Below are 24,667 nucleotides of genomic sequence, written 5' to 3' on the forward strand. Positions count from 1 at the left end.
CAATTTCCCATTGGTGAATCCATGCTGACTACTCCTCATAACCTTCTTCTCTTCCAGTTGCTTGGAGATGGCATCCAGAACAAGCTGTTCCAACACCTTTCCAGGGACAACGTTGAGACTGTCTCGCCTGTAGTTTCCCGGATCCTCCTTTTTGCCCTTCTTGAGGACCCGAGTGACAAGTAGTAGATGAACTACCATGATAACTGAAATGTTCTCTGTGAATACCTATATTTGCAGTGAGTAGAACAGGTCCTGAACTCAGCAGCTTTATTCATGGTATCACCCATAGGAATACAAGACAGTCTTGGGGAAGGCGTTGGGGGATGGGAGGCAATGTGCAAATATGAGAATAGGGAAGGAAGAGTCTGAAAGTGTTGAATTGTTATATATGCATGCTGCAGAAATATGTAAGTTGTGAAATAGCTAATACATGACTTGAATTACTGGTAGCCTGTTTCAGTGAAAGTGAATTGCCCTTGACCCAGACAGTGGGTATTTCAGATAAAAAATGACATGTACTGTCTGTGGGATATTTATGTTCTTAAATATTTAGTTTCTGTTCTGGAATTAAACAGACTAGTCATGGCTGAAGGGACATGACTTCTACAAAACTGTAGCTACCTTAATGTTGGTCCTGTAGAATTCATCTTACCAGTTTTTGACAACAATAGTGCTGATCCCAGCAAGTAATCCTAGCACGTGTTCATGGCCAGTGCATATAAATGAGCATTTCCTTCTTGGGAAAGAGATGAATCAAACCTGGAAACGCCTACCTCTCTCTGTTGATTCTAAAGGAGTCCAGATACTGGCTGTTTTGTAGATATATAAAGTTAGATCTTAACATGATCTTAACTATTATATCTTAAATGATCTTAACTATTATATCTTAAATTAATTCTACTGCCAAGGGAAAGAAACAGACATCTCGAGATGTTTAAATATTCTATTACGATAATAGAAATAAATCATTCTTTTAGGATGGGATGAATGAATATCTAAAGGTGTTTATCTCTACACTGTTTATGGAAGCAGTCACTAAATAGCTCAGAAAATTAGCTTCTAGATAGCTAAACGTAGATGACATTGATCTGTATTTGTAGGTTGTAGACCTAAATTGAAATAAAATGTAGGGAATAATCTAGTCTGTCTCATGATATGCACATGGTAGTTCTGGTCCTGATAAGATTATTTGGCAAATTTAGCAAATGTGAAGACCAACAATATCCATCTGATCTGGCTGAACACTTGTAATTGTTTTTCAACAAAAATTAATAACAATAACAAAATAGCATTTACTTCATTGTTTGAGAAAAAAAAAAAAAGTGAATATTTATTCTTTATATAACTATAAATATTTAGGCCATGTTTATAGTTTAATTTAAGTTGTGTCATGACTGTTCTGTATTGTCAATAATTAGGAGTTTTCTTGTTGATCATTAGATATTAACATCCTAGTTCTCTAACACCTCTTCTATTAAGCATACAATTTATTATGTCTTTGTCTGAAATTCCTTTTTGAAGATATAAACAATATTGTACTTTTCAGTGGCTTATTCAATTTCCAGCAACTAGGACAAGAGAATATCTGAGGAGTTGCTATTCTATACAACATCCCCAAGGGCATTTGATTGCAATTAATCAGATACATGCCTAGCTCAGAGACAGATCTGATCAGATTCTGAGTTTATGCAAGTAATAGCAGCAGAAAAAAAAAAAAGAAAAAAAGAAAAAAAGAAAAAAAAAAACTTTTGAATGTCAAGATCTGTGAAGGTTTTAAACAAAATTTAAAATCTTTGAACTTTTTTTTTTTTTTAAATCAAAGATAAAATCTTATAATCTTATTTGGGACAATTAATCTTAAAATCATTTCTGCTGGAGGGTGACTATAGATTTATGATTTATTTTAGACTCCTCTGGATCATTACTGGTAAGAAACCAGTAATGTTTCTGAAAAAAAAAAAAAGTTCTGATTTTTTTTTTTTTTTAACTTCAGAAATTTGCATTCTGATATAACAGTATATCAGAAATGCCTCTGTTATACTGAACCAATAATAATAATAAATAATAATAATAGAAATGCTAAATGTGTTATGCAAGAAACAAAGCTCCTGCTAGCTGGTCTATCTGTTATGAAGGTGCTCAAGGTGTTTTTTTCATTTTGTAGCAATTAAAAAAAAAAAAAACAAAAACATTTTTTCATGTAATTTCAAGGTTTCTTTGAATAAAACTGGATATTCAAGGCAAACTGTATGCTTTTAAACTATTATCTGCTCACATATTTTTAGGTTCCTTCTTTGTTTATTGTGTTCCAAAGGTAGCCTCCATATTCTCTTATATGATGTAGTTCCCCATTTATACTTATATATCCACATAACCACATTTTTGAATATCAAAGTACTCTGAAAACTACAGACTTTTGAGGAAAATTACTTCAGACACTATTATTATTGTTTCTTATTCTTTCAACAACTTATCACCAAGGAAACCATGGTATGATGAAAAAGAAACTGTATTTCTTTAGAAAAGGAAAGAGAGCACTCCCATGAAATGTAGTATTTATAAAGATTAAATGTTTGTTCTGTTTATTGCAGTATGAAAAGTGAAGGACAAAAATGACGTGAAAGTGCAACTCAATTCTGCCCAAAGATTACTTCTCAAATCAAGGGTCACAAACATTATTTCTATAAATACATGTTATGTGTTATAACTCAACCCTGAGGGAAAATAAATAAATAAATAAAAATTAAAAATTAAAAATTAAATAATAGATCTTATGTGCTAGCAAGAAGATTAAAGTCCTTTACCTTGTATAACACATTTCATTTTTAAAGTATTTCTAGATGAATACCAGCTATGTCTGTTTTCAGCAATGATTGTAAGACAAGAGAAATTAAATTATATAGAAGTAACTGAAATAGAAATACTTCCAACTGAGTAAATAGTAAGAAGATCAAAGAATTTGGAAATGCTGTGAGAAAGCTGACTGTAGCTTTTATTACATTGAGTGTTAATGTTACAGTTCTGTGACAAAAAATAAAAATAAAAAAAAAAATAAGGTAAAGAAAGACTGTTTCTAAGGAAATAATTCCAAGTGCTCAGCTAGGAAGATTATCTTCAGCTTGGAGATGACTCTTGTGCTACTCATGGAATGCCCAGTTCCAGCTCATGCCTGTCAAATAGGTATTATTCTGTCTGACTGCCTTCCAGATCCTTAGATAAGTACTGAAGCAACAAAAATGTGTATTCCCAGATATTTGGTATGGTGATTACCAAACATCCAGTCATCTTGGTCCTCTTACTCCTATTTGCTCAGAAATAGTTAAACTACTAGAATAATTTTCTACGTGTAGTCAGATGGAATTCAGAGTACTGATTTAATTGTCAGTGGGAAATATATATATATTTTCTTCTATATGCTTAAATAGAAACAAAACAAAACAAAAACCCAAAAGGATTGTCTGTAGTTGTTTTACTTTTCAAGTATGAATGTGACTATGCTTTCACTAACAATCTATCCCACAATGATACTGCCAAATTCTCTTGTAGGAGGCCTACCAGTAAGAAATGCCAGTCTGATTGATGCTTGCTCTTCTCTTTCTAGGTCCTCACATACATTGTGTCCATTGTTTTTCAGAAAAACAACAACAACAGCAACAAAAAAAAACACCAAGATGTATGGTTCTGTGTATTAGCCCTTGTCACGAGACATGGTTGTTGCTGCTGTTAACTCATTTTTCTTGTCACAAGACCCACTGCTGCAGTATCTGCAGCTTTGTTTGGATGTGAAAGGAATAGTAATTTGTATTAGGTAGCCTTAATGTGTAGTAGATCATTCTTCTACATTTTGATCATAGCTGTAGATTTAAACTTTGATAGTTTGGGTTGGCTAAAGTAGATAAGACATTATTAAATACTAGTTGTGTTGTCATGTTACTGAATGCTGTTTATGACATGTATTGAAAAACAGGAGAAAACAGGAGTTTTAAGGAGTTCATATAGATTTTTTCTTTTCCCAACTCAGACTTTGGCTTTTGCAGACAGACTATCCAATCTCCTCTCCTCTCCTCTCCTCTCCTCTCCTCTCCTCTCCTCTCCTCTCCTCTCCTCTCCTCTCCGCTCCTCTCCTCTCCTCTCCTCTCCTCTCCTCTCCGCTCCGCTCCTCTCCTCTCCTCTCCTCTCCTCTCCTCTCCTCTCCTCTCCTCTCCTCTCCTCTCCTCTCCTCTCCTCTCCTCTCCTCTCCTCTCCTCTCCTCTCCTCTCCTCTCCTCTCCTCTCCTCTCCTCTCCTCTCCTCTCCTCTCCTCTCCTCTCCTCTCCTCTCCTCTCCTCTCCTCTCCTCTCCTCTCCTCTCCTCTCCTCTCCTCTCCTCTCCTCTCCTCTCCTCTCCTCTCCGCTCCTCTCCTCTCCTCTCCGCTCCTCTCCTCTCCTCTCCGCTCCTCTCCTCTCCTCTCCTCTCCTCTCCTCTCCTCTCCTCTCCTCTCCTCTCCTCTCCTCTCCTCTCCTCTCCTCTCCTCTCCTCTCCTCTCCTCTCCTCTCCTCTCCTCTCCTCTCCTCTCCTCTCCTCTCCTCTCCTCTCCTCTCCTCTCCTCTCCTCTCCTCTCCTCTCCTCTCCTCTCCTCTCCTCTCCTCTCCTCTCCTCTCCTCTCCTCTCCTCTCCTCTCCTCTCCTCTCCTCCAGATAATTTCACCTTTTTATATGTCTCTTCTATACAGATTATATTCTTGATTATATACATATATTTAGAACAGTTCAGGGAGTGTTCCTTACCAAGTTCCTTAGGCATTGTTCTAGCCTCATTTTGTTTGTTTGTTTCTTTTGTTTTTCATGTTTTGTGTAAGATTGCTTTCAATTCCTTCTTTACAGAGATTCTACTTTTAAGAGAATGTAAATGCTGAGCAGGATTTACGCTACCAAACTATTTAAAAGGTGGAAAATGTAATGTTCAAATTCCTCTCTGTTACAAGATCTGTGTTTGCTAATTTGGGGGGTCTAATTTACCCCCTGTAAATAAGTAATTCTCATTTACAGTGGCCTGATAATATTTTCCAGCAGGAAGCTGTCACAAGGGATGAGTTGGTTTATTCATAATAGTATAGGATAATTATTTGTGATATAATAATAACAATGCTGCATGCACATCTGTTACTTAGACATTCACATATAGATTTTTTTGTTCTTTTCCTAGATTTCCTATGTTTGTTCATAAAGAATAAAAAAAATAATTAAGAGACAAACTGCAGAATTTCACAGAAAAGAGAAAAGCACAAGTGTTTATGTAGTATGTATATCTGAACATTTGGAGGAAAAAAAAAAAAAAAAAAAAAAAAAAGAAGCATTTCATTGACTTAATTGTCCTAATCTGAAGGTTAAAGTGTTATACAAATGTAGACCTACATGAGTGAGAAAGTGCAAGGAAACAAGAGATACTAAGAGTATTGTTCCCCATAGCAACAGATTCCAGTTCATTTCTAGGAGTGTTCGTCCGTCTGCTATGAATCTAGGATTTTTACTACCTGAAAAAAGACTAGATTCTGTATCCACAGGCCATAATATTCTCCTATGGATTGGTCTTGAAAAGTTGCTACATATTTCTAACAGTCTTTGAACTGATTGATTCACAAATGAGGTGGAATTAGACTTGCATTACTTATTTGAATCAATGGGTTAGGGGAGTTTTGATGTGCAAAAAAATATACCCTTCTACAGTCTCAAGACCACAGGCCAAGGCTGAAAATGAAACCATTTGTAGGATGCAAACATGAAAAATTTACCACGTTTGATAGCATCTCTTTCAATAATTGTACTTTGTCTCTCTGGGATGGAGTTCCACTTCTCTGCAGGGGCCCATACAGTGCAGTGCTCTCCACTTTTACCTAGAACAGTACTAGAACAGCACTGGTATCACACCAGTGTTTTTTCTGTTGCTGAACTGTGCTGACACAGCATCAAGACTCTCTCCAAACTCCCCAACTCCGCCCCCCCCCCCCCCCCCCCCCAACCCCAACAGCCAGCAGGCTGGGGGTAGGCAAGTGATGGGGAGGGAGCATCACCAGGGCAGCTGACCTAAAACAACCAAATGGATATTCCATACTATATGTCACAATCAGCAATAAAAGATGGGAAAGGGAAAGGAGAGGGGGGCTCATGTTATGGGGTTTTGATGTTTTAAAAGCTAGACATGAGCCAGATGTGCACACTTGCAGCCCAGAAGGCCATCAGCATACTGGGCTGCATCAAAAGATGTGTGACCAGCAGATCAAAGGAGGTGATTGTCCCCCTCTACTCTGCCCTTGTGAGGCCCCACTTGGAGTACTTCACCCAGGTCTGGGGCTGCCAGCACAAGAAGGATGTGTACCTGTTAGAACAAGTACAGAGGAGGGTTACAGAGATGACTAGAGTACTGGAGCACCTCTCCTATGAAGAAAGGCTGAGAGAGCTGGGGAAGTTAAGCCTACAGAAAAGAAAGCTCTGTGGAGACCTTATTGTGGCCTTTCAATACTTAAAAGGATTCTTATAGAAAGGATGGAGAAGGACTCTTTACTCATGTAGATAATGATAGGACAAGGGGGAATGGTTTTAATCTGAAAGAACGGATGTTTAAATTGGATGTTAGGAGGAAATTTTTCACTGTAAGAGTAGTGAGACACTGCAACAGGTTTCCAAGATAACTTGTGGATGTCCCATCTGTACTGGGTCTGGCTGGAATGTAAACTTTCCCTGCGGCAGCCCATACAGTGCTGTACTCTGCACTTCTAGCTGGAACAGCAGTGTTATCACACCAGTGTTGTGTCTACTGCTGAGCAGCAGTGGCACAGCATCAGGACTCTCTCTAACCCTCCTAGGGGGTGGGCAAAAAGTGAGAAGAGAAACATCACTAGGGCAGCTGACCTAAACCAATCAAAGGGATATTCCATACCATGTGATGTCACACTCAGCAATAAAAGGTGGAAACAGGAAGAAGAGAGGAGGGGTGGGTTCTCATTCGGAAAACGTCAGTCCTCCTCCCGAACACCGGCTACGTGCACTCAGGCCCTGCTTCAAGGATGTGGTCAAGCATCACTCATTTGTGGGAAGGAGAGAGTAATTTCTTTCCTCTGCACTTCCACATAGCCTTCATTTGTTTTATTTGTTTGTTTTCCTCCCTTTTTCTTCCTTTCCCTCACCTTTTTCCCCTTTAGTTAAGTTGTTTAGTTCATAATAATCTTTCTTTAATTATTATTATTTTTCCCTTTAATTAAATTATCCTTATCTCAACCCGTGAGTTGTCCTTTGCTTTACTTCTTCCCTTCCTCATCTAAGGAGGGGGAGTGAGAGAGCGGTTGTGGTGTTTAGCTGCCCAGCACGGTAAAACCACCGCACCATCCCTGAAGGTATTCAAGGCCAGGCTGAATTGGGGTCTTAGATAACCTGATCCAGTGGGTGAATTCCCTGCCTGTGGCGGGGGAGGGAAGGTGGAGTTAGTTGTTATTTAAGGCCCCTTCCAACCCAAACCATTCTATGTTTCTATGATTCTATATTTAACTAACGACAATTCTGGTGGTGCTAGCAAAATACCTTCAAATTCATGCATCTAACCACAAGACTAAATAATTTGTCTTCTCTGGCTATTTTGTACTTCTCCACTGAAGTGAAGCAAAATAGAAAACCACAGGGCTTAAAATTATGACTAATTAGCCTTAGAGTTTTGTTTATTTACATTTTCACTTCAGGCCTACTTTACAGAAAGCATTGAGTTTTCATTCAGATTTTTATCTGTAATGAAGTCTTTTCAGTATAGAGATGATTCAGTACAATGTTTACATTGTCAACTAGCCTATATTCCACAAATACTATTGGAACATGATTGGCAAGTGAAATGAAGAAGAGTTGCTTCCAGTTTCCAGCAATATCTTAATCCAGTAAAAATCAGTAGGAGGAAGGATATAAGTTTTTCAGAGATTTTTCTTTTTAAGTTTATGTATGTATGATAACTTTTCAAAGCTATTTCCAGTGGTTTTTTTGTTTGTTTGTTTGTTTGTTTTTGTTTTTTCAAAATTCCAGTAAATTTTAAAAACACAGAGTAATAAGAAATCAGTGTCAAATGGCAAGAACCCTTCTTGACTGGTTATAACCAATAAAAATAGATCATAATTTTAGGGTTTTGTTTTGTTTTGTTCCTTTTAATAGCCATTTCTCCTTAACACAGAATGTCTGGTGCAGAGTGATTGGCAAGTTTAAAGCTATATATTTTATTTCACCTTTCTCAATCACCCTCATTATCTTACTCATCCTGAAACTGTGCATATTGTCAGATAAAGTTAAGACCTCATCGAAAAAACATATTTTTAATTTTTGGATTAAAAGTAGTTATTAATAGAACAGGGAAGTCATATCATACTTTGAGACCACAGGTTATAGTTCCTAAACACTACTTGCAAAAGTCTGTCATCAAAACTGACAAGCTGGATAATTTAATGAAATATGATCATGTCACTATTTTTTTCAGTCAATAATTACATGTTCTATTCATTTTAAGATTTTTCTTATAGGACCAGAGCCAAAAGGTGAATACTGGCTTGTTTATTTCAGAACAAAGAACTGAGAGAACACAGCTCTTTGATATGTATTTAATGTATTTGTATTTGTTTGTTTTTAATACTTATTATTATTGTTATACATTATATTCTGTTTTATTTCTAAATTGCAGCAATTTTCCAGAAGTGTCTGAACAGACTGGATCCCTCAGAGAAAGATATGAGATCATTTCTGAGCATCTCCAGTTTATGAACAATAAATTCAGTGGGATTTAATAGATCTCTGCATCATCTATTCCTGTTAGGGTAAACAGATGCTAATAAGAAATATATGGAATAACTTGATTTTGTTCAATTTTGCCTTTCATTCCTTCTAAGAATCACAAAGACTGAAAGCAAACAAACAAACCAAGACCCATTTCCTACAAAAATGACTCTTGTGTCATAATACTGTGATTTTTTTCCATACTATTCAAGTATTCAAGTACTATTCAGTACTCAGAAGTGTTAAACAATCTAAGAACACAACTTTTAAGATTCTTGCATTCACAGAAGAAGAAACTTATATCATGAAAAGAAATATTGTTGTACATTTCTGTCATGTATTGTAGATTAAAGATGTCCATGATGTGTGAGAGAAGTTTCAGCCTGCACAGTGGTTCTCCAAAAACAAAAACTTTACGTATTAGTAATAATATTATTTTTTTGAGTTCTTTTCTAGATATGCCTTGTATGATGGTGACTATTAGTTTGTGTTTTGAAGAATGAAACCTTAAGGATTCACAGTAGTTTTCCAGACTCATTTTTAGTTTCTGTATTTCCAAAGTTGTATGTAAGCTAACACAGAATAAAAAGGATGGATACTTCATCATAACTCATGTTTTATCTGTATGATCAGTATAGTTCAGTTTTAACTATTAATTATAATCCTTCATTGTTTGTTAAATGTTCTGTAGTACATTGTACTAATATACTGTAATTAAATCTTGTCAATAAAAAATACAATTAAATATTTAGCCATTAAGCTTTTTCTGAGAAATGACAAAGTCCAAAACTTTATTTATTTATTTATTTATTTATTTATTTATTTATTTATTTATTTATTTATGTTGGAAATGTGGTAGATGGATTAGGATATCAGGAATTATATTATAAATGGGTATCTCTCAAAACCTCGGTATTCTTTAGAAACATGAGTACATTCAGTTTAATAACCTAGGTTGTGATACCACATAATATTTACAGTAATTAAATTCAATGAAACCTGAATTTATTATCTCCTGCTCTCTATGGGATCAGTACTTGTGCAGAATTAAGAATATATACATATCTATTTCTTCTCAGAAACCTCTGCATTAATATATTAAATTTATTCAATATGTTTAATGAATAGGGACCTAAAAGTTGTTGATTGTGGGAATATCGATGTAATCATAGATCAGATCAAAGAGACCATGCATAAATAGCAGAGCCTTTGTCATAGACTTTTAATCTTTGTTAGCTTCAAAGAGCTAAATGCTGATCTGAATACTGTGCTCCAGCTGGTCAAACTAAACTAACAGAAGACAATAGTAATTAAATATGCTTTAGAAACCATTGCCTAAGATAACTTTCTTGACATTACTAAATGGCTGAGATGGCATTAATTTGAATTTGTCTGAAGCTACTGTCACAGATCCCACATCATACACACCTTATAGCCAACAGCAAAACAAAGAAAACAAACAAAACCACGTTTTAGACAATATCAGAATGAACCCAACTTGTTTCCTCAATCAAACAGCAAATCAGATGCCACAATAACATCCATGACTCCTTAACACATTTCTCTGCTCAAATCATCTGCACCTGCTGCAAGCAGGTCCCGCACTGACTTATAATACTGAGTTAGATGGAAAAATCAAAGGACCAGAGCCAGGAAAAAAAGCAGCAGCTGCTGCAGAAGGTGAGTGAACAGCTAGTAATCATATTGATGACATTACTAATTTATGTAGTTGATAGAATTTAAAATAGGAGTGAGGACTCATCTGTCATCATTGTATCATCCATCATCTCAATGGTGCTCTAAGTAATGTTCAGGCTGTTAATAATTTTAGCTTGTGTTGTTATTTTATGTTACTTTGTTTGGGGATTGTTATTTATTTACTTATTTAAGGCTCAGGGAAAATAAACATATCATGGTGGCAAATAATGAATGCTGAGGTATTTACCTGTTTGCTTTTTTTTTTTTTTTTCCCGTGTTAAAGAAGCAAATACAGTAAACAAAATTTCTTATTTTCTTAAAAATCATATTAAAGAAAAGTTCTACTTTTTCCTACAGTCATGTAGTTAATATTCTATCCAGTCTATAGGTGCACTAAAATGAAAACTTGGCATGTTTCCAAAGTGACATACTTGACAAACAGATGCCTGTGGAACTATTGCTTCCAGCTTTGGAGCAAAAGATGCCAGTTCCACTCTAGACATTCCCATCAGATTGTAATATAATTTTCTGTTGTCTTTTGAAGCTTGGAAGTACCTATTCACTCAGTCTTGAGTTCTTGATCTGCTTGAGGGTTTTTTTTGTTTGTTTGTTTTGTTTTGTTTTGTTTTGTTTTTTTTTTTTTTTTCATAGCAAACTCAGGACTAGTATTTAAAAATCTGCCTTAGATGCACAAGATTTTTAGAAAATTTATGGAAGTCATATGTGAGATGGGCTAAATCTATGCTTCCATTATAATCTCTGCAGATCTAGTCAACATAGTTAATGGCACATGGAGCTATTGATTTTAGCCTAATACAAACATTACAGTTTGATCTACTGTGTACCTTATTTGTCTGTTAAATATATTATCCTGAGCTTCTTGGCCTATAGATACAGGTATAGAATATATAGTCTCACATAGGTATAGACTATAGAAACAGGTGATCAGGCTTATGAGATGAGACTGCTGATAAACATTTTTGCCAAGGTTGAGGAAGGTTCAACAGCATAGATTTCACCTTCAAGTTTCATAGGGTTTCTGCATGATAGTTGATTCTGTTTGGTGGATTTTGGTTACTGGTAGCACAAGAACATGACTGCTTCAATGCATGGATCAGAGCTCTTGTCTCAGATACCTCAGACATGCTGTTGTTTCTGTATAGTCTTTGTAGAGAGATTATTTTTCCATTGCTTTTTTTTTTTTTTTTTTTTTTAGATTTAACAGTATAGGCCAAGGGCTTGCCTCCCATGTTATAAAGATGTGATTGAACCTGGAAGTGGAAGCTATGAAAAGCTATTGATTCAGTGACAGCAGCATGGTTTTGTAAGTGAAACAAAAGAGAGAGAAAAAGGTTTCTCTAAACCTTAAATTACCTATTTTTGCAGTAACTTGTTCTTTCACTGTTCGCTTTTTTTTTTTAAGTTCATTTAATATAGTTGAATAGATTGTATAGCAGTTGTTCAAGAGGGAATTTTTTTTTTTCATGGGATAAGGAAGGAACACATACACAGTCAAACAATGTAGTACTTTGATTGATGAGTACATGTGGAAAATAAGAGATTTTCATGAAACCTATTTTTCTGTGGTGTGATTCCCTGTCATCACTGTTGATCCTCATTACTGAGGAGAAGTGTCAAGATGTACTTTTGACACTATTATTCTCAAAGCAATAACAAGTAATTGTTTTTCTGTATGAATATTTATTTTTCCTGAAATATGTCCATTCCTTCTTCAGTCTTGGACCAGATTATGCATTAACCTACACATAAAAATAAGCATGAAAAAGAAACACCTTCTTCTGTGTGGACTATGTTGCCATGGGCTTGGGGGGAAAAAAAAATAAAAAAAATAAAAAATGCACTTCTCTCAGAAAGTATAAGCAGCAATATGATTTACTGATAACAAAACTTATAAAATACAATAAATATATATAATTATTATTATATAATAACTACATAACTTATACAATAATATGATACAATATTACATAAGGTATTATATAAAAATATATTAATCATAATATAATAGTTATGTAATAATTATAATAATTAATATATATTAATTAAATATACTACATAGAGACTGTATATGAAACTGTTTTAGGTGACATTACATCAGGGAAACCCTCCCATTGAGTTTCCAGCAGGTCTAGGGAAGTGATTGTCCCCCTGTACTCTGCTCTGGTGAGGCCACACCTCGAGTACTGTGTTCAGTTTTGGGCCCCTCACTACAAGAAGGACATCGAGGTGCTCGAAAGAGTCCAGAGAAGGGCGACGAAGCTGGTGAGGGGTCTGGAGAACAAGTCTTACGAGGAGCAGCTGAGGGAGCTGGGTTTGTTCAGCCTGGAGAAAAGGAGGCTCAGGGGCGACCTTATCGCTCTTTATAAGTACATTAAAGGAGGCTTTAGCGAGGTGGGGGTTGGTCTGTTCTCCCATGTGCCTGGTGACAGGACAAGGGGGAATGGGCTAAAGGTGTGCCAGGGGTGTTTTAGGTTGGATATTAGGAAGAACTTCTTTACTGAGAGGGTTGTGAGGCATTGGAATGGGCTGCCCAGGGATATGGTGGAGTCACCATCCCTGGAGGTCTTTAAAAGACATTTAGATGTAGAGCTTAGGGATATGGTTTAGTGGAGGACTTGTTAGTTTTAGGTCAGAGGTTGGACTCAATGATCTTGAGGTCTCTTCCAACCTAGACAGTTCTGTGATTCTGTGTAATTCTGAGGTTAAGAGTGGACCTCCTTGCTTTCTAATCTCCTTGAACTGAAGAAGTAAGGAGCCTAGATGTGACTGAATCCATTCCTAGTCCTAGATTTGGTTGAGAGATTATGTCTAAAGGATTATGTCTAAATGATTATATGCATTACACAAATCCTTTATGCAGTTTACTTCACATTAACATGATGTTAGTTCCCAATCCACTTCCTGAATATCGATAGCAACAGGGTCATCTCAATCTGCAGAAGCAACCTTGGGAGACATCCTTGCCTAAGCCAACATCCTGGTGTGCAGCCTGCTGTCATGTCAGGAGAGCTCAAGCAGCTCTTCGTCTGCCCACTGTATATGGGGTAAGATGATTTACTCATGGTTACATTTATATACAGATGATAGTTTTCTTTCAAATTTATCTTGAGTCAGACTTTCTTTTGGCCAGCACTGCTGTTGTGTAGGTCCTCCGTGGGCTGCAGTGTGGAGACTGGCTCTGCTGTTATACACCATGGTCTGACGGGTAAGAGCCTGCTCCACCATGGGAATCTCCATAGGCCATGGGGGACATTATGATCCAGCTCCTGGATCACCTCCTTCTTTTCATCTTCACTGACCTTAGTGTCTACAGGGTTCTTTCGCTCTACGTTTTCCCATTCTGCTCTCCCAGTTGTTCTCTCAGCTATTGCAGAGCAGTTTTTTTCCCTTTCCGAATTCTGCTCTCACAGAGGCACAACCAGCATTGCTCATTGGCTCAGCTCCGGTCAGCAGAGGGTTCTTAGAATCATAGAATAATTAAGGTTGGAAAAGCCCTTCAAGATCATGTGGTCCAACCATCACCATACTACCAATACCAGCCACTAAAACGATGTCTCTAAGTGCCACGTACAACATTTCCTTAAACAACCACAGGGACTGTGACTCCACCACTTCCCTGGGCAACACATTCCAATGCCTGACTACTCTTTCTGAGAACAAATGTTTCCTAATTTCCAACTTTAATCTCCCCTGGCACAATTTGAGGCCATCCCCTCTAATATTATCACTAGTTAGCTGTGAGAAGAGGCCAATCTTCGGATCCTAAAAACTTCCTTTCAGGTTGTCATGGTTTAACCCAGCTGGCAGCTAAACATCACACAGCTGTTCACTCACCCTCCCCCCTCCCTCTCTGGGACGGGGGAGAGAAATGGAAAATGAAGCCCGTGAGTTGAGATAAAGACAGTTTAATAAGACAGGAAGATTAGTAATAATAATAATAATAATAATAATAATACAATGATGATAATAGTACTACTATTATCATCAATATTAATAGTACTACTACTGTAATAATGTGTACAAACAAGTGATGCACAGTGCAATTGCTTACCACCCGCTGACAGATGCCCAGCCTAACCCCAAGCAGTCCGGCCCCCCTCCCCCGGCTAGCCACCCCTATCGTTTAGCATGATGTCAGATGGTACCGAATACCCCTTTGGCTCGTTTGGGTCACCTGTCCTGGGTCTGTCCCCTCCCAGCTCTTGCTGCACCCCCAGCCTGCCCGTTGGCAGGACAGAGCAAGAAGCTGAGATGTCCTTGGCTTAGTATAAGCACTGCTCTGCAACAATGCAACAATTAAAACATCGGGGTGTTATCAGCATTCTTCTCATCCTAAGCCAAAACATAGCATTCTACCAGCTACAAGGAAGAAAATTAACTCTGTTCTAACTGAAACCAGGACATCTATCCACCCCTTTTTCCATACCATTTATGTCATGCTCAGGTTACACTCTTTCCCATACATTCTAATTAGTTACCGTTTTCATCTAGGGTATATAGTAGTCATGGTAGTGATAACATACAGTATTATATAGTATTTAACATGGTACAATTCAGTTTATGGGCTGTTCTCACCCAGTATTAAATCTCCTTGAGGTACACACCGGACCTCTCCGTTCTTTTGCATCACCCACCAAGTGTATCCAGGTCCCTGAGCAAAACCAATTCCACGAATGGGTTTGCCTTTTCCTGAGACAGGAGTAGCCCAGACTGTTTTACCCAGCATATTTCTTACATGCACTACAGGAACTTTATCCCCATCTACAGTATGTAACAGGTTTGATTGGGCAGGTCCAGCTCGGTTGGCAGATCCTCTAGTCTTGACTAACCAGGTGGCCTTTGCCAAATGCGTATCCCAATTTTTGAATGTCCCAGCGCCCATTGCTTTCAGTGTAGTCTTTAACAGTCCATTGTATCGTTCAACTTTCCCGGAGGCTGGTGCATGATAGGGGATGTGATACACCCACTCAATACCATGTTCTTTGGCCCAAGTGTCTATAAGGTTGTTTCAGAAATGAGTTCCATTGTCTGACTCTATTCTTTCTGGGGTGCCATGTCACCATAGGACTTGCATTTCAAGGCCCAGAATAGTGTTCCGGGCGGTGGCATGAGGCACAGGATATGTTTCCAGCCATCTGGTGGTTACTTCCACCATTGTCAGTACATGGCGCTTGCCATTGCGAGTTTGAGGGAGTGTGATGTAATCAATCTGCCAGGCCTCTCCATATTTATATTTCAGCCATCGTCCTCCATACCAAAGAGGCTTTGACCATTTGGCTTGCTTGATTGCAGCACATGTTTCACAGTCACGAATAACCTGTGCTACAGCGTCCATGGTCAGGTCCACCCCTCGATCACGAGCCCATCTGTATGTTGCATCTCTACCTTGATGGCCTGAGGTGTCATGGGCCCATTGGGCTATAAATAATTCACCTTTATGCTGCCAATACAGGTCCACCTGAGCTGCTTCAATCTTAGCAGCCTGATCCACCTGCTGGTTGTTTTGATGTTCTTCAGTAGCCCGATTCTTGGGCACATGAGCATCTACGTGGCGTACTTTCACAGCCAGGTTCTCTACCCGAGCATCAATATCTTGCCACAGTGCAGCAGCCCAGATGGGTTTGCCCCTGTGCTGCCAGTTGTTTTGCTTCCATTGCTGTAACCATCCCCACAGGGCATTTGCTACCATCCATGAATCAGTGTAGAGATAGAGAACTGGCCATTTTTCTCGTTCAGCAATGTCTAAAGCCAGCTGAATGGCTTTCACTTCTGCAAACTGACTCGATTCACCTTCTCCCTCAGCAGCTTCTGCAACTCGTCGTGTAGGACTCCATACAGCAGCCTTCCATCTCCGATGCTTCCCCACAATACGACAGGACCCATCAGTGAACAGAACATATTTCTTCTCATTCTCTGGTAACTGGTTGTACAGTGGGGCTTCTTCAGCACGACCCACCTCCTCCTCTGATGATATCCCAAAGTATTTGCCTTCTGGCCAGTCCATAATCACTTCCAATATTCCTGGGTGACTGGGGTTTCCTATTCGAGTCCGCTGAGTAATCAGTGCAACCCACTTGCTCCATGTAGCATCAGTTGCATGATGTGTAGAGGGGACCCTTCCCTTGAACATCCAGCCTAGTACCGGCAATCGGGGTGCTAGGAGGAGCTGTGCTTCAGTACCGACCACCTCCGAAGCAGATCGAACTCCTTCATATGCTGCCAATATCTCCTTTTCAGTTGGAGTATAGCAGGCCTCAGATCCTCTTCATCCCCAACTCCAAAACCCCAGGGGTCGACCCTGAGTTTCCCCAGGTTCTTTCTGCCAGAGGCTCCAGGTGGGGCCATTCTCCCCGGCTGCAGTGTAGAGCACATTCTTTACATCTGGTCCTGTTTGAACTGGCCCAAGGGCTACTGCATGGACTATTTCCTGCTTGATTTGTTCAAAGGCTTGTCGTTGCTCAGGGCCCCATTCAAACTCATTCTTCTTACGGTTTACTTGGTAGAGAGGGTTTACAATCAGACTGTAATTTGGGATGTGCATTCTCCAAAACCCCACAACACCTAGGAAAGTCTGTGTTTCTTTTTTGTTAGTTGGTGGAGACATAGCTGTTATTTTGTTGATCACATCCATTGGGATTTGACGACGTCCATCTTGCCATTTTATTCCTAAAAACTGGATCTCTCGTGCAGGTCCTTTGGCTTATTTTTTTTTATGGCAAAACCGGCTTTCAGAAGGATTTGGACTATTTTCTTCCCTTTCTCGAAAACTTCCTCTGCTGTGTCACCCCACACAATAATGTCATCGATGTACTGCAGGTGTTCAGGAGCTTCCCCCTGCTCCAGTGCAGATTGGATCAGTCCATGGCAAATGGTAGGGCTGTGTTTCCACCCCTGGGGCAGCCAATTCCAAGTATATTGGACTCCCCTCCAAGTGAAAGCAAATTGTGGCCTGCACTCTGCTGCTAGAGGGATGGAGAAAAATGCATTAGTGATATCAGTTGTGGTGCACCACTTGGCTGCCTTCGATTCAGGTTTGTACTGGCGTTCCAGCATGTCTGGCACTGCAGCATTCAGTGGTGGCGTGACTTCATTCAGGCCACGATAGTCCACTGTTAGTCTCCACTCGCCATTAGACTTTCTCACTGGCCATATGGGACTATTGAAAGGTGAATGAGTCTTGCTGATCACTCCTTGGCTCTCCAATTGACAAATTAGCTTATGGATGGGAATCAGGGAGTCTCGGTTAGTGCGATGTTGCCGCCGGTGCACAGTTGTGGTAGCGATTGGCACTTGCTGTTCTTCGACCCTCAGCAACCCCACAACAGAGGGGTCCTCTGAGAGACCAGGCAAGGTAGATAATTGTTTAATGCCCTCTGTCTCTAAGGCACTATACCAAAAGCCCACCGGAACCCTTTTGGGTCCTTGAAATATCCTCTTCTAAGGTAGTCTATGTCAAGGATACATGGAGCATCTGGGCCAGTCACAATGTGGTGCTTTTCCCACTCATTCCCAGTCAGACTCACTTCAGCCTCCAATACAGTCAACTGCTGAGATCCCCCTGTCACTCCATAAATACAGATGGGCTCTGGCCCTTTATAGCTCGATGGCATTACAGTACATTGTGCACTGGTGTCTCCTAAAGCCTTATACTTCTGTGCGTCTGACGTGCCAGGCCATTGAATCCACACAGTTCAATAAACTCGATTGTCCCTTTCCTCCCCCTGGCTGGAGGCAGGGCCCCCCTAATCCTGGTCAGAATCTTCTTCGTTTCTGCGTTTGAAGGACTGTCTGCTGGAAGTTGGAGCAGCAAACTTTTCAGAGAATCCTTTTTTCCTGATTGTTTTCTTTTGCAACTCACGTACCCGTGCCTCTAGGGTCGCAGTAGATTTTCTATCCCATTTTCTCATGTCCTCTCCATGGTCTCATAAGTAAAACCACAGGGTGGCACGGGGTGATTACCCACCATATCGTCTTCCTTGTGTGGATGAACGCCTACCCCTGATAGCTGAGACACTGCTTTGTACAGGTGCAGAGGAGAATAATCTCTCTTCAAGTTGGTGAACCTTTTCAGAAAGTTTCTCCCAAGTGTTCTCTTCTGGTCGGTGGACGCTGGTTGGTTCAGGTGGGGAGGAGGATAGATTCTCTTTGAGTTGGTGGAACTCTTCAGAAAGTTTCTCCACAGCTGAGAGGCAAGCCTGTAAGGAAGAGGAGAGACTTTCTTCGTACTGCCGAAGTTGTTTAGCCACTTCATCCACTGTGGGTTTTTCATCATCTTTCCAGGCCATTATTGCCAATGAGCTGGCATATGATAATGGTGCACTCAGTACAAACTTCCACCACATGAGTCATGTACACCTGACTTCATCTGGATCTTTGGATGTTTGTCTGAGGTCTGGATCCTCATAAATTACTTCCCGTACAGCTAATTCCCTCAGGTACTGGATTCCCTTCTCCATAGTGGTCCACTTGCCTGGTAGACATAAAAGTTCTTCCTTGAAGGGATACCTTTCCCTCACAGCTGAGAGGAGATGCCTCCAGAGGCTGTTAGATTGTGCTCCATCTGCAATTGCTTTGTAAATGCCTGCGTTTCTAGCAAGGGATCCCAGCCGTCTGGCTTCCCTGCCGTCTAATTCCACACAATTGGCTCCAGTGTCCCAGCACCGGAGCAGCCAGGTGACAAGCTGCTCACCTATACAGTGAACAAAGTCTTTTCGCACATCTCATAGCTCATGCTCGTATAGGTTTCGGGTAGTTACTGTTGATTTTTCGGCATCCTCATCTTCCTCCTCCTGAATCCTTGATGGCCCAGCATCGTCGTCTCTATACCGAGATTTGGCAGAAATCTCTCTGTGTTCTAAACGATTTGAATCTCATTTTTTCACCTTCTCTACAGGGGCAACTTGCACTGCTACAGCTCATTTCTCTGACCCCGTTACAGGGTCTGCCACAGGGGTTGGAATACCCTCTGCAGGGTCAACTTGCACTGCTACAGCTCGTTTCTCTGACCCAGACACAGGAGCTGGAGTGGCTGCAGGAGCTGGAGCAGCTGCGGGAACTGGAACTGGAGCAGGTGCAGGAGCTGGAACTGGAGGGGCTGCAGAGTCCACTGTAGGGGTCGCAGTGGCCATTGGATCTGTCACAGGACTTGGAGTGGCCGCAGGGTCTGTCACTAAGTTCATAGAATCATAGAACCATAGAATATCCTGAGTTGGAAGGGACCCTTAAGGATCATCAAGTCCAACTCTTGACACCGCACAGGTCTACCCAAAAATTCAGACCATGTGACTAAGTGCACAGTCCAATCTCTTCTTAAATTCAGACAGGCTCGGTGCAGTGACCACTTCCTTGGGGAGCCTGTTCCAGTGTGCAACCACCCTCTCTGTGAAGAACCCCCTCCTGATGTCAAGCCTAAATTTCCCCTGCCTCAGCTTAACCCCGTTCCCGTGGGTCCTGTCACTGGTGTTAATGGAGAAAAGGTCTCCTACCTCTCGACACCCCCTTACGAGGAAGTTGTAGACTGCGATGAGGTCTCCCCTCAGCCTCCTCTTCTCCAGGCTGAACAGGCCCAGTGCCCTCAGCCGTTCCTCGTACGTCTTCCCCTCCAGGCCTTTCACCATCTTCGTAGCCCTCCTCTGGACACTCTCCAACAGTTTCATGTCCTTTTTATACTGTGGTGCCCAGAACTGCACACAGTACTCGAGGTGAGGCCTCACCAGCGCAGAGTAGAGTGGGACAATCACCTCCCTTGACCTACTAGCGATGCCGTGCTTGATGCACCCCAGGACACGGTTGGCCCTCCTGGCTGCCAGGACACACTGCCGGCTCATATTCAACTTGCTGTCTACCACGACCCCCAGATCCCTCTCTTCTAGGCTGCTCTCCAGCATCTCATCGCCCAGTCTGTACGTGCAGCCAGGGTTTCCCCGTCCCAGGTGCAGGACCCGGCACTTGCTCTTATTGAACTTCATGCGGTTGGTGATTGCTCAGCTCTCCAACCTATCCAGATCCCTCTGCAAGGCCTTTCCACCCTCATTCGAGTCCACAACTCCTCCAAGTTTGGTGTCATCAGCAAACTTGCTCAAAATACCTTCTATTCCTACATCCAGATCGTTTATAAAAATATTGAAAAGTACCGGCCCTAAAATGGAGCCTTGAGGGACCCCACTGGTGACCGCCCGCCAGCCTGACGCAGCCCCATTTACCATAACCCTTTGGGCCCTGCCCGTTAGCCAATTGCTCACCCATCGTATGATGTTTTTATTTAGCTGTATGGTGGACATTTTGTCCAGTAGGATCCTATGGGAAACCGTGTCAAAAGCCTTGCTGAAGTCCAAAAAAATCACATCAGCTGGTTTTCCTTGGTCCACCATACGGGTGATCTTACCATAAAAGGAAATCAGGTTAGTTAGGCAGGACCTACCCTTCAGAAACCCATGCTGGCTGGGACCAATGACTGCTTTGTCCCCCAGGTGCACCTCAATAAGTTTGAGAACCATCTTCTCCATGATTTTACCAGGCACTGACGTGAGACTGACAGGCCTGTAATTGCTAGGGTCTTCTTTCTGACCCTTCTTGAAAATCGGCACAACATTTGCCAGCTTCCAGTCTACTGGGACCTCTCCAGATTCCCAGGATCGTTGAAAAATAATTGAGAGAGGTTCCACGATGACGTCCGCCAGCCCTTTCAGCACCCGGGGATGAATCCCATCCGGACCCATGGACTTCTAGGGATCCAGGTGGAGCAGCAAATCCCGCACACGTTCAGGGTCGGTTGGGAGTTTGTCATCCCCACCGTCCCGGTCCTCCAGCTCAGGGCACCCTGGGTCCCGAAGCCCATCATCAGCATTGAAGACAGAGGCAAAGAAGGCGTTAAGCATCTCTGCTTTGCCTATGTCATTGTCTGTGAGGAGACCTTCCCTATCAAGGAGCGGCCCTATGTATTCTTTAGTTCTCCTTTTTCCATTCACATATCTAAAAAAACCCTTTTTATTTTCTCTCACAGACACAGCCAGCTTCAACTCTAGGTGTGCTTTAGCCACACGAATTTTCTCCCTACAAACACGAACAGCATCCCTGTATTCTTTCCATGACACCTGGCCCTCCTTCCAGTAGCGAAACACTCTCTGTTTCCGCCTAATCTCCATTAGAATGTTCCTGGTCAGCCATGCAGGCCTCCTGCCGCGCCTGCCTGACTTGCGATATTTAGGAATTGCCTGATCTTGTGCTTCTAGGAGGCATCGCTTAAAGAATGACCAGCACTGGTGGACATCGAGGCCTTCAAGAGCAGTTTCCCAGGGGACCTTGCTGACTAGTTCCCTGAGCAGCCTGAAGTCCGTTTTCCCCATATCCAGGGATGAGGTTTTGGTGGCACTTTTCCTTCTGTCACCGTAAATTTTGAACTCAACCATGGTCGCTATGACCGAGGCGGCCACCAATCACCACATCTCCCACCAGACCCTCTCTGTTTTCTAGCAACAGGTCTAGGAGGGCACCTTTCCTAGTTGGCTCCGTTAGCACCTGCACCAAGAAGTTATCATCTAGGTGCTTCATGAACCTCCTGGACTTGCTCGTGTCAGCCGTGTGGCACTCCCAGTTAACGTCTGGCAAGTTGAAGTCCCCCATAAGGACAAGGGGAGTTAATCTCGAGGCCTCTCTTAGTTCTGTAAAGAATAATTTATCGGCGCTATCGTTCTGGCCAGGCGGTCTGTAATAGACTCCCACAACGACATCCCCTTTATTCGTTCGTCCCTTGATCCTTACCCAGAGGCTCTCAACTTTGCCATCGCCGACCTGGAGTTCCACACAGTCCAGCCCCTGCTTCACATACATCGCCACCCCACCACCTCGCCTACCCTGCCTGTCCCTCCTGAAGAGCCTGTAACCATCTATCGCAACACCCCAGTCACAGGACTCATCCCACCAGGTTTAGCTTATGCCGATGATGTCGTAGTTGCGGGACTGAGCCAGGACTTCTAGCTCATCCATTTTATTCCTCATACTGCGTGCGTTCGTGTAGAAGCATTTCAGGTGCGTCTCCTTACACTCAGCACCTTGTGGATCTAACCGAAGGACCTCACTGGCACACAGCCCCTCTGATTCTAGCGTACCATCCCTTAGGCCTTCACCGGCGTGCCTGGTTTTAGCCCCTTCCCCCTTCGACTCTATATATAGAGTTGATAGCAGTATCAATGGCAGCTCGATAAGCATGAGCCAGGCCCCAGCATGTTACAATGATTTGTGTCACTTTGGAACTGCCAGAATCATGACCCCTTTTTTTCAAGCATTCTACCATTTTTTTAGGATTTTGCAGTTGTTCAGGGGTGAATTTCCAAACCACCAGGGGTGCCAACTGCTCTAGATGCCTGCCCATATCCTCCCATACTCCCTGCCACTCACAACTATACTGCCTCTGGGCAGATCTCCGGATGAGCTTCCTAAGTAGTTGTTAAGCAAAACCTGAAGCAAATTCAGGAGGCATAACAACAAGACCATGCTGGTCTGAGTATCCCAAGGATATTCAATATCTTGGAGAGCTATTGTAACAAGCTCAGAGGATAAGAGGGTGGTGAAGGAGAAAGGGAGAGTGATCAAGAAAGAAAAAATATCTTCCCCTTTCCCCCCCACAGATTGACTCCCTAATGAAAAAAGGCAACAGGTATAATTGCTAATAGTTTCCAAGATACGGTGAAGAAGCCTGGTGCTATGAAATATTTTTAATGTTATATATCAGCTGATTCAGCTGATTATTATGGATAACATAAAGTTTCTGTGTGCTGACTATGGCCTTAAGAACTACTATAAATAAAACAAAAACAAAACAAAGCAAAGAAACAAACAAACAAACACAAATCGTGTAGTAATCTCTTTGAATCATCTGGAATATTTTGTATTTATATTTCCCTACTTAAACAATGGGAGCATCCCCAGTATTAAAAACTGTCTTCTATTTTCTCCTAATTTGATCCCATAATCAGACCTTACAAAATAATAAATATCAATAATAATCTTGTTCCCACTGCACATTCTTAGAAAGAAAAAAACAAAGCAAGCCCCCCCCCCCCCAAAAAAAAAAAAAAAAAAAAAAAAGATTATTATTTGAGAAGTGGCAGAATCGAGAAAATCAGAAGGGAAATTACAAATAAATATTGCTTGAATATTGCTGTGGCATGGGAAAGGGAAAAGCTATGGGGATATATTTCTAGCCAGAAAAGAGAGCACAAGAGGCCAAGAAGTAAAGAAACTGGAATCATGAATTAAATTTTTCAGCTTGATACCAAAATTTATTATTAACTATTAATTAATTAAACTAATTATTAACTAATTATTAACTATTTCCCTTCAAGAGTGTTTTATGTTTTTGGTGTTTTTTTTTTTGTTTGTTTGTTTGTTTGTTTTTTTTATCCTTTTAGAGCATGGTGTTTTATTTCTTTTGGTTTTCAAAAGTAGGATTCATCTCACTTGACTAAAGGTATCCAAAAAATTTATATTTAGTCTAAATCTATAGACATCCTTTGAAAACAAGAGGTTGTGCCTCCGTAGAACTGTTAACCTCACCTGTCTTAGGACACTGACATTCATCCTCTGTATGAAAAATCTATTTTTTATGAGATACTTTAATTAGAATAAAATAATAATAAGTTATATTGTTGGCTCAACATAAATGCTAATTCAAGTTTCTAAACCTGGGTGCTGCCTGGTCAGCATTTATGTATGCCAACATTTTTCATTCTGATTGATGTTGGATGCTGATTAGCCATTTACAATATCCTCATGTCTTCACTCAGGCTAATGGCAAATGACTGCATTATTTCTTGCCAGTAGCAAGTCGGAAAGAAAAGAAGGTGTTCTTTAGACCATGTAATGCAGTGATTATAACATGCTCATTTACAATAAAAGTCATGAAAGGTATTTCTCCAGAACTTTCCCATAAGACTCAAGAGGTGTGTTGTTTCTTCTGAACTATAGAATATAGACAAATTCAGTAAACAATACACTAAAATGAAAGAGATAAATGGTAATGTCCAGGGCTATTCTTAAAAGTATTCAAAGCTCATTGTTACTACCTCTGCAGTAACACCAAAATTCTTAATATTCACTTAACTTGCTATGCCTTTTTACACAGTGAATGTTTGTTGATCTGCTTGTTGTGAAGTGGTAAAATCAATGCCTATT

Source organism: Anas acuta, chromosome 1 (assembly GCF_963932015.1).
Source record: "Anas acuta chromosome 1, bAnaAcu1.1, whole genome shotgun sequence".
Taxonomy (NCBI): Eukaryota; Metazoa; Chordata; class Aves; order Anseriformes; family Anatidae; genus Anas; species Anas acuta.